We start from the raw sequence: 12,304 nt of genomic DNA, 5'->3' as shown, positions 1-12,304 counted from the left end.
AGATTTTGAAATATTTCGGGTACTCTAGTAGCAGATTATTCCTATAAGTAATGGAGAACCATTGAAAGTTTTGTTTTGTTTTGTTTTAATAGAAAAGGATGACATATTTCCCGGTGTTTTAGTATGCTTTATATGATCCTACTATGCCTAATAGAGTAGAGAACAGTGAAAAACCAAAAATAAATAATATTTAGTGACTGATAAAATGTGACAGATAAAAGAGAGGGATGACTGAGCTTTCAAGCCTGCCTGACTTGCAAAATGACAGAAACAAGGAAGTTAGAAGGGATGGTCACTCTACCAAGAAGGTGATGAGTTAGATTTGAAATATGTTAAGTTTATGGTGATGATGGGCAATTAAATTAGAAACATATGCAGGCTTTGGGGAATATAGGATAGAAGCTTAAATGTGAGGTCATAATATTCCATAAAGATGATAATGGAAGCTCTGAGAGTATTGTTTTTTCAAGACAGTGAGGAGAGAGACAGCGAGACAATGGCGACACCAAGAGTGACAGAGAAAGAAGAAGGAAGGCAAGACAAGGCAAAGGGAGAAAGAAGAAATCAATTAATTAAATAAAGGAAAAATCATAAGGATAATAAAAAGAATCAGGATAGTACAATGTCAAGAAAAGAAATTTAGGAGAAACCTTCAAAAAAGATTACTATAATATTATATAAAATATTCATAACTCAATTCAAAGCTATAATCATTTGTGTTATAGTTTGAAAAACTTCTGATTTGGGGAATGGACGTCTTTAAGATCCATAAAGTACATATATGATAGACTACTTCTGCTGTAGATACATCTTCTTCCTCATTTTTTCATCTTGGAACACTTCATAACTGGATTTTCCATGATAAAATATTCTCTGATGAAAAAAATCTGTCCTTATATATATTCAACCAGTTCTACCAGGGTTATGGTCTCACCTTTTCTTTGACATAAGAGAAAGAAAGTATAAATATGCCTAAGCAAAATTCCACTTCCTAACTATAAAACCCCTGGCTCTGCCTCTATAGTGCTGAGAAGGATGAAGGACCCAGTTGATCAAATACTGTATTAATAAGAATGATGAGAGTTTAGCATAATCTGGTGGGCCAAATTCATTAATCAGACTCTCCCATGATTTCTTTCTGCTCCTTTCTCCTCCTGACACTACCTGAAATTTTTCATGCCTGAAGTTGATGGGAGATGCCAGATTGTTTCCTTAATTTCTTGCCTGACCCCCATCATTGTTTTTGATTTCTCATATCTTCTTAGATGTGTCTTTATTTGCCCCTGTCCCACTCCCTCCCAAGTCCCAAGATGGCAGAGTCGATAGAGGATTAGATTTGGCATCAGGAAGACCTGAGTTTGAATCCCATCTAATTGCTTACAAACTATGTGACCCCAGAAAGGGCATTTGCTTTCTCTCAACCTTAGTTTCCTTATCTATAAAATGGGGATTATAATAATATCTCCCTCACAATATTATCATGAGGATCAAATAAAATAACATGTATAAAGTGCTCTGTAACCTTAAAACTCTGTATAATGTTGACTATTATTATCTTATTAATATTTCCCTTGATACAGGTATCTCAATTTGAATTTAGCCTCCCCTTGTACAAGTTAAACTATTCACATAATAATGACCTACTAATCTATTAGACTGTTAGGTGGTGCAGTGAATAGAGGCCCAGGCATTGAGTCAGGAAGATTTAAAATTCCTGAGTTCAAAGTCAGCCTCAGATATTTATTAGCTGTGTGATCCTGAGCAAGTCACTTTATCTTGTTTGCCTCTATTTCCTCATCTGTAAAATGAGCTGGAGAAAGAAATGACAAACCAGTATCTTCGCCAAGAAAATCTCAGATGGGATCATAAAGTCAGATGGAACTAAAAAATAACCAAACGACAACAACAAGGATCCAATCTCTTAATTTTATATTCTACACTTGCCACCTGATATATTTGTCCTTTTGTTCTTCCAGATGAATTTTGTTATTATTTTTTTCTAGTTCTATTAAATACTGTCTTGATAATGTGATTGGTACAGCACTGAACAAGTAGAATAATTTAGGTAAATTTGTCATTTTTATCATATTAGCTTGGCCTAGCCATGAACAATTTATATTTTTCCAGTTGTTTAGATCTGATTTTATTTGTGTGAGAAATGTTTTATAATTGCGTTCATATAGTTCTTGGGTTTATCTTGGCAGATTTTATGTATTTTATGTAATTTTAAATGGAATTTCTCTTTCTAGCTCTTGCTAATGATCTTTGTCAGTAATATATAGAAATGCTGATGATTTCTGTGGGTTTATTTTACATCCTGCAACTTTTGCTAAAGTTGTGAATTGTTTCCAGTAGATTTTTGGATGATTTTCTAGGATTCTCTAATCAGGGGTCCTCAAACTTTTTAAATAGGAGGCCAGTTCACTGTCCCTCAGACTGTTGGAGGGCCGGACTATAGTAAAAACAAAAACTTTGTTTTGTGGGCCTTTAAATAAAGCAACTTCATAGTCCTGGGTGAGGGGGATAAATGTCCTCAGCTGCCACATCTGGCCCGCAGGCCGTAATTTGAGGACCCCTGCATCTAAGTATATCATCATATCATCTTCAAAGAGTGGTAGTTTTATTTCCTCATTGCCTATTCTAATTCCTTTAATTTCTTTTTTCTTTTCTTATTGCTAAGGCCAACATTTCAAGTACAATGTTGAATAATAGGGATGATAATGATATATTTTATAATGTCATTACTTTGCCATGTGGTCCCACAAAGAATTTTTCATACCATTCTCTTTAAAGCACTGTGGGTGACAGCAAGCTGGGTGTGTGTGAATGAGTGTCTCTGTATATCTACACACATACACACACACCCACATATATACATGTCATACCTATATACATGTCTGCATATCCACATCCACACTGGAACCATCCTTAATTAATCTAGTCCTCTTCCCTAGTAATATGGAGGTAATAACTCTCTATCATTAACAATGCCTTCCCAACTCCCAGTGGACTGGGCCTTTGATGTTCCAGCAGTATGACCTTCTTTTAATCATGCTCAAGCCTTGGTTCATTTGAGAGAGATTCATACTTAAAAGAATGGCCCTGAATCCCCCTGTTTCTTTAGGAATACTATATTGACCTAATGATGGTCTTCTTCAAGAACAAGGATGAACAATTGGCCTAATGTTCAAATATCCATATATTCAAGTGGATCTTTCCTAATATGGTTAATACCTTCAACCTCAGAATGAGATTTATCAGTGTTTGTGAGATTCTTGTCCATGTCTTCCTATAACTTAACCTGGGGGTATTCATCCAGTGAATGTTCTAAGGACCTTCATCATTTTCACTTGACCATTCAAAGGAAGCTCTTTGCATAAGATACTCCATCTTCCAATACTTTGCTTTCTCTTTAGCCATTCATACCCTATAACAGGAATGTTCTCCTTCCTTAGTTCTCCTACTTTGCTTCCCTGGCTCCCTTCAACTCTCAGCCAAAATCTTACCTTACACAAGAAGTCTTTGCTAGTCCTCCTTAATACTAGTGCCTTTGCTTGAAATTACCTCCAATTTACCTTGTATAAATCTTGTGTGTATGTATGTGTGTCTTCTACAAGATCCCATCTTCTCCAAGAAGCCTTTCTCAACTCCTCTTAATGCTAGTGCCTTCCCTCATATTTTATATAATAATGAAATTATTCCCTATTTATCTTGTATCTAGCTTGTACATGTTTTGTTTGCTTGTTGTCTCTTCTATTAGATCATGAGTTGCTTAAGGGCAGAGTCTGCCTTTGCTCCTTTTTCTATCTTCATTTCTTATCCCTGTGTCAGACACATAGGTAAGAGCTTACTTAATAAATGTTTATTGATTATTAACTAACCACATAGTATCATCCATGTCATCTTCTGCATTAGGTTGTGAGCTCCTCTAGGGCAAGGGATCAATTTTGCCCTTTTTTGTTCACACACATACCACTTAACTGCCTGCTACACAGTAGGTGCTTAAAAAATGTAATTAACTATTTGATTGATATGTTCTCCAATGACTGACTCTCCTCTTTCCTCCCTCCCTCTGCCTCTCTCTGTCTCTCTGTCTCTTTGTCACTCTCTCTCTCTCTCTCTCTGTCTCTCTCTCTTTGTCTCTCTCTCTTTCTCTCCCCTCTCCCCTCTTTCTCTCTCTGTCTCTCTCTCTCTCTGTCTCTCTCTCTCTTTCTCTCTCTCTCTCTCTCTCTGTCTCTCTTTGTCTGTCTGTCTCTCTCTCTGTCTTTCTGTCTCTCTCTCTCTCTGTCTCTGTTTCTCTGTCTCTCTGTCTCTCTCTCTCTGTCTGTCTCTCTGTCTCTCTCTGTATCTCTGTCTCTCTCTGTCTCTCTGTGTGTGTCTCTCTGTCTCTCTCTGTGTGTCTCTCTCTCTGTCTCTCTCTCTCTCTGTCTTTCTGTCTCTCTGTCTCTCTCTCTGTCTCTGTCTCTCTCTGTGTGTCTGTCTGTCTGTCTCTCTTTCTCTCTCTTTCTCTTTCAGTAAGCTACAATACTTTGCAAACAAAGGATCTGAAAGGACTCAGGACAAGTGAAATGAAAACTTGCCCTCATCCTTTTTCAGGTCAAGGTAAACTTTGTTAAAAGAAATCCTATCCCCTAGAATGTGCCATTCACAAACAGAGAGTGAACTATGGAGACAGAATATAGATTCAAGTATAGTATTTTTACCCTCTTTTTGTTGTTTTTTGTTTGCTAATTTTTTTCTTTTTCATAAGTTTTTTCCCTTTTAATCAGACTTTTCAACACAGCATGATGAATATGAAAATGCATTTAGAAGAATTACACATATTTAACCTATATCAGATTGCTTGCTGTCTTAGAAAAGGAAAAGGGGGGAAGAAAGGGAGAAAATTTTAGAACACAAGATTTTGCAAAGGTGAATGTTGAAAATTATCTTTGCATGTATTTGCATGTATGTGGAAAACTAAAATACTATTTTAAAAAGAAAGAAAGAAATTCTATCCCCAGAGAAGTGGGTATGCTATGCATCACTATGTGCAATACACATGAATATACACTTTTAAAATGTAAATAACTAATGATGCTTATAGAAATGCAAACATTAGTGGACAAAGATATATTGGTAAAATTTATAAGTAATGGCCTCCAAATAACAACTGATTACATTTTCACGTACTCAACATATCAGAAAGTCAATGAATGGGACTTTCTTTCATCTTCCAAAGGCTCAACCAATAATTTTAATTCATTTTAGCAAATATTTATCAAGCACATCTTATGTGTAAATCGTTGGATGCAGGGCACTAGGGAACAATCTTTGCCCTCAGAGAGAGTTCTGCTAATTGGGGAAGCAAAACCCATCCACAATTAACTATAATAAAAACTAAAGAAATGATAGGCAATATTTTTATAACACTTTAAAGTTTGCCAAATGCTTAATATATGTTGTGAGATAAATATTTATCCCCATTTTATTGATAAGGAAACTGAGGCAAGCAGAGGTTAAGTGACAGCTCAGGTTTTCCAAATTCCAAGTCCAGCACTCTAAACATTGCACCATCTAGCTGCCAAAAATGAAATATGGCCACTGAGTCGTATGAACTGTGGTATGGAACAATTGGTAAGGGAGAAATAATTTCATATGAGATTAAAGACTGAAGATCTTATCATCAATAGAGGAAGTAAAAGTCCATCCACAAATAATGAATAAATAATAAAATAAATAGCCAATATTTTATAATGCTTTAAGGTTTACAAAATGCTTTATATATAATGTGAGGGGTGTGCTATTATTATCCCTAATTTACAAATGAGGAAATTAAGATAAGCAGAGATTGCCAAGGTCACATCAAGACAACCCCAGGAGCAATCTCCTCCCGACTTCCTAATTCAACATCTTCAGAATTTGAAACTAAGATAAATCTTGTGGCTTCCTTTCACAGAGAATACTGATGCATCCTCATAGGAAAGAGTTACATATATGGAGTTCCTGACTTCCAACAATCATTTGTATTATTTACACTAATGTGGGACTGAAGGAACCTCGTGGAAGCAAAAGGATTTATTAATCCTTTAGTAGTTTTTATCCCTCATTTCTCTCTTTCTCCTCCAATCCAATGTCATTTAATGCATGGCATATGGTTACTTTGGCACCTGAGATAGAGGATAAATAGAATCGCCAGGTACATGTTGAACATTCTGGATTACCATAGACATTTCAAATTCAATATGTCCCCCCCAAAAAATTCTTTAATGTTATCCAAAAACCTATCTCTCTTGTAAACTTCCCACTCTCTGTTTGAAGGCACCACCACCATCCTATTCATCAAGGTTTATAACTTCAGCTTCATAATCATCCTGGGCTTCTAACCTCCATATTCAGTTACTGCTCAATCCTAACAATTGTAACTCCTTATTTTTTGCATTTATCCCCTTCCCACTCCCACTTCAACTATTCTAGTTCTGGACTTCATCACCTTCTTTGGATTATTTTACTGACCCATTAATTGGTCTTCCTGTCACAAGACCTTTGACTCTCCATTCCATCCTCCAGAGAGATTCTAAAACAATATTTTCCCTTTGAGGCAATTGGGGTTAAGTGACTTGCCCAGGGTCACACAGCTAGGAAATGTTAAGTGTCTGAGGTCAGATTTGAACTCAGGTCCTTTTGACTTCAGGGCTGGTGCTCAATTCACTGTTCCACCCATAAAACAATATTCTTTAAGCATCTGACTATCATTCCCCTCCTCAACCAATTTGAATAATTGACAAACAAACAATTCCTTTTTTTGTCCTGAGGCAATTGGGGTTAAATGACTTGCCCAGGGTCACACATCTAGGAATGTTAAGTGTCTGAGATCAAATTTAAACTCAGATCCTCCTGGCTTCCAGGTTGGTGCTCTATCTGCTACACTACCTAGCTGTCCCCAAACAATTCCTTTTAACTCTAGAATCAAATATAAACATCTCTGACTGACACTTCAAGCTTCATATATAGTTATATTAATATATATACTCATATGTGAATATTGTTCATGTTTTCCTTCATAGACATTTCAAAACCTGAATACAACCTGCCTTTATACTTTTAGTATATATTATTCCCATTTACACACTCTTTGGCCAAGCCAAACTGGCTTCTTGCTATTCCTCATTCATGATACTACATCAACTATCTTTGTGTCTTTGTATAGACTATTTGCTATGCCTGGAATATAGTCCCTTCTCATTTCCATTTCTTGATCTACTAGTTTATTTCAAAACTCAGAATGAATTCCACTTTCTATGTAAGATCTAACCTATTCCTTTAGCTGTTAGAATCTTCTACCTTAAATATTTTTTATTTATTTTGTGTGTACACACACATATATTTATTTACACACATATGTATGCATATGTATGTATGTATATATAACACATACATATACATGTTTGTAAATTGTATATACACACTTCTACATGTGTTATTTCCCTAGAGAATGTATGCCTTTTGAGGGCAAAGATTATAGAAACCCATCCTCACATAGTGGTCAGAATAAAAAGGGACAAAGGACACTCACAAAATATTTCTTAAGAACTTTGAATCAATTGCATGGGAGACACTAGCACAGGACTGCCCAGCATGGTGTACCCTCATCAGAGAAGGTGCTGTGCTCTATAAGCAAAGCACAATGAATTAGCCCCAAAGAAATGTGAGATGCACAAAATTAGAGAAGCCATCACAGATGTTCATATGGACTATTTGTGTCCAGTCTCTGGCAGAGCACTCCAAGTTCATATTGGTCTGATTAGCCACAGCCAGACATATTGCAATTCAACTCTAACATAGTCATTTTGGTCCTCTTCGAGAACAAAGGACAAGCAACCAAAAGTTTTTAGCCAGTCTGGAACATCTGATACAGTGCCTGAAACATAGCAGGCAATTAACAAATGTTTGTTAATCAATTAACAAAAGCAAGGGATGGGGGAGAGCAGAGGGAATGGACTTAAATCTCCACCATTAGGGATGTGAGTTGGATAAAGAGAATGCTGCTGTCAGTTATGACTCAGATACTGAAAGTGAAAACAGGGTTAGATTGTGAAATAATCCTCCGAATTTAGTTTTGAAACAAAAAGGGTGCCTAAAGAACAATACTGGCTAAACATAGGACAGATCATCTTAAGCCCTGTGGTCTCCATCTAACCTCATGAAAAAATTTGTTTTACCTTTGATTTCCCTAATGAGGTCCCCCAGACAGACTTGGGTCATCATCAGTGTGCTCAGCTACAACAAAGGGAAAAAGAATATTCTAGGTTTTGGCAACCCTGGTTCAGGCAATCCTGGCTCGGGAAGGCTACAAAGACAGGGAGGTTGGGGCAAGAACAGAGAGACTGACATTCAACTGAGACACCTCCTGCAAATATTTCTCATCTCAGAGGTGTTACAACTTTTGACAGCTTCAGTCTTTCATTTCAGAGATTTCTATTGATTGGGTTAAAAATCACACACATCTTTGTCCACAGCACTGAGACTGCAAAGCAAACTTTTCCCCAAATGCCATTTCCCCAGGGGATGGGAATGATTGATTTTTATTGGTTGGGCTTCTGGTATATTCACATCTCAATCCAGCCAATTTTCTTTGGAGAAAGCCCACTCCAGTCCACTTAATTGTGTTTTGTAACCAAGGAGTTGAGGTAGATTTGTCATCTTTATAGTCCAAAGGAGACAAATCTCCAACCTCCTCTTCCAATTGTATAGGCTTGTTTCTAAGGTTGATAATCTCAGGAGTGATTCAGAGCCTCAGAAAAAATAAAGTAAAAAATATGAAGCCCAAAATGCAATAGCTGCAACACCAGCAGAAAAACTAATCAGGGCATGAAGGAATTGAGAGGTCTGAGGAGAAACAATTTTCTCCATGCTTTTCTGACTTTTATTGGACAACAATTACTGTAAGTAGACTCTTTCAATTGGATCCAGGAAGAGAGCTAAGGTCGGCCCCATATAATGGCTGAGAAAGTCATCCCTTCCATTCTCTCTGATTACATTTTTGTTGCCGTTTGCTGTTTCTCATGAATTCACTTCTTGCTCCTACAAAACACTGACCATCCCCCTGTCTATTTTAACCTTCATTTGATTGTACATGGAGGATCCTCTAAATTTAACTACAAGACTTCTGAAATTAGGGAAATGAATTATGTTAGGAGTCAGTGAGATTAGTTATCTTAATGCTGTTTCCAATATTCTTGGTAATTAGTGAGTGACAACTCGTTACCTGTTGGTTTTTCAGAATAGAAGACAAACTGATAAGATTCTCCCTCATTGGCATCCAGGAAGAACAATAAGTATGAGAAAGAAAATTGGCAATGTGTCATTTGATTAAATTAATAAATTTTCTCTGGTTAAGAGGATTGATTGTCCTTTGGTTGAAGACTAAACTATATCCCTTCAAAATGGTCAGGCCTCCCTCTATTGACCACTAGATCTGGAAATGCTTCCTTGGTTTTTTTTTTTTTCCTACTACTGCTAGGGAGAACTTAAGAGAAGGGTCTAAAGATTCTGAATTATAAGCAATGGAAAAATTAAAGAGAAGACATATAAAGATCTTTAGCTCCTCCCCATAACTTATTCTTCTAGAGCTAATTGACACCAATAAAACAAAAAATACTATTTTCCAAATTCTGTCTTTAACATTCTCTTATCTGTCTGTGTGACTTTGTTTCTGTCTGTCTCTATGAGTCTTTCTGCATCTTTGTTCTTTCTGTCTGTTTCTCTCTCCTTGTCTTTCTGTCTCTGTCTCTCTCTGTGTGTCTCTCTGTGTCTGTTTCTCTGTCTTTCTGTCTGTCTCTGAATCTGTCTTTGTCTTTCTGTCTTTCTGTCTCTTTGTCTCTATCTCTATCTCTAGTTCTCTGTCTCTGTCTCCCTCTCCCTTTCTAGCTATCTCTCCCCCACTACACACTCTAGCAGATAGGGTGACCACATATGAATTTGCATCCAAAAGGACTTAGCCTCCCTTGTTTGTTGTGATGATCAAATGAGATGATAATTGTAAAGCACTTAGCACAGTGCCTGACACATAGCAAGCACTATATAAATGTTAGCCATTATTAAAATGCTGAAAAAAGGCTAATGGAGCTGGTGTTCATGAGCCTATTATCTTTTAAGTTATCAAGGATTGCATTCTTTGTTTATAGAATAATTTCTGACAGATTTGCATGTTTGTATTGAGCCAGAGAATTCTGGGAAAGATTGTGTGCCTGGTAGTTCTTATTACCTTTCTCCTTCTCAAGCCAATAAAATTATTTATTTAGTTGGGGAGGGGGTGGAGTGTTCACCATAAATCTACAGAAAGTGGAGGGGAGATATGCTGGCATATCTTGTTTATGCTCTATGCTCTCTCTCCTATGGGCTTCATCCCTCTATAGTATCCCACTAGACATTTATTTAAAAGCTCCCAAGAGATGCTTGGCTGGAAAGGCAGAGTCAACTTTGAAGACAATTCCTAAAGAAGAATTTCAAAAATCTTCTGACAAATGTCAAGATCATTGAAATAAATGTAGCCTCTCAGAGTAATTTCTTTGAAGATTCAGATGAAATACTTTCTTCAGCAGAAGGCCTTTCCCATTCCTCTTTTCTCCATGGGTTAATACCAATCACTCCAACATTGCTTCCCATCTATTCTTGTATGTATCTTGTATATGTACCGAATTATTTTCATGTTTGTTTCCCCAATTTAAAGATGAAATCTTGAAATAAGAGGGTTCAATTTTGACATTTTTTTTGTATTTCTAGTCTTAGCACAATGTCTATGACATAGTAAGTACTTAAAAATAAATGTTTAGATTGTTTTTTTTAAGAATAAATTACATTGCAAAAATGTTTATACCAGCCCTTTTGTAGTGGCAAGGATTGGAAACTGAGTAGATATCCATCATTTGAGGAAGGGATCACTTGAGGAATAACTGACTAAGTTATGTTATATGTATGTAATGGAATATTATTTTCTATAAGAAGTGATCAATACCATGATTTCAAAAAAGCTTCAAGAGACTTACATGAACTGATGCTAAGTGAAATGAATAGAGCCAAGAGAACATTGTACACAGCAACAAGATTATGTGATAATCAACTATGATGGACTTGATTCTTTTCAGCAATGAGGTGATTCAGACTGATACCAATAGACTTATGAAGAAAAGAATCATCTGTATCCAGAAAGAGGACTTTTCAACTTTTTGTTGTTGTTGATTTTTTTTCTTTCTCATTTTTTTTCCTTTTGATCTTCTTTTCCTTGCATAACATGACAAATATAGAAATATATTTTTTAATGGTATATATTTAACCTATATCAGATAGCTTTCTGTTTTGGGGAAGGGGGAGGTAAAGAAAAAGGAAAAGAAAAAAATTTTGGAAAGTTTTGCAAAAATGAACTTTGAAAGCTATCTTTACATATATTTAGAAAAATTAAATACTGTTTAAAAAACCACAAATTTAAAAAATAATATTTCATTAATTTATATACCCATTTCATACAATAACCTCATTTCATTTCCTCTTGGCATTAGTAGACTGACAAGTTAGAAGAATGCCATCAATATCAGGCATTTTTATTTAAAGGAACATCCAACAAAACTTTTTATAATATCCCTGGAGACATGTGGACTGACCATATCCAAAAAATACTAATTAATGGATCAACATCAACCTGTAAAGGGGAGGGAGTGATAGTAAACTGCATACTATAGGCCTATCTATCTATGGCTACAACATATCTACCATTTTCATCAAAGATTTGGGCAAAGAAAGAGAAGATAGGATTATATAATTTGCCAATTACATGATGTTATGAAGGGTTATGTGTCAGAATGAGAAATTTTTAAAAATATGTTACAAATCTAGAAAAAATTGGTTAAAACTAACAAACTAAAATTTAATATGGACCATCAAGTAATGAAATCATAACAAGAAAAGATCTTGAAGGCAAGTATTCTTTTCCCCCCCTTTTAAAAATTATTTATTTATTTTAATATACTTTATGAATAATGTTGGGAGAGAAAAATCAGAACAAAAGGGAAAAAAACATGGAAGAGGAAAAAAACAGAAAAAGGAAGTGAACATATTATGTGTTAATTGATATTCAATCTCCATAGTTCTTTTTCTGGATGCAGACAGCATTTTCTGTCCCAAGTCTATTGAGATTGTTTTAGATCATTGAACCACTAAGAAGATGCAAGTCTTTCATAGTTGATCATCACACCTTCTTGCTGTTATTGTGTACAATGTATTCCTAATTCTGTTTGTTTAGCTCAGCATCAATTCATATAAATCTTTC

Source organism: Sarcophilus harrisii, chromosome 4 (assembly GCF_902635505.1).
Source record: "Sarcophilus harrisii chromosome 4, mSarHar1.11, whole genome shotgun sequence".
NCBI lineage: Eukaryota > Metazoa > Chordata > Mammalia > Dasyuromorphia > Dasyuridae > Sarcophilus > Sarcophilus harrisii.
This window is presented reverse-complemented; position numbering follows the sequence as displayed.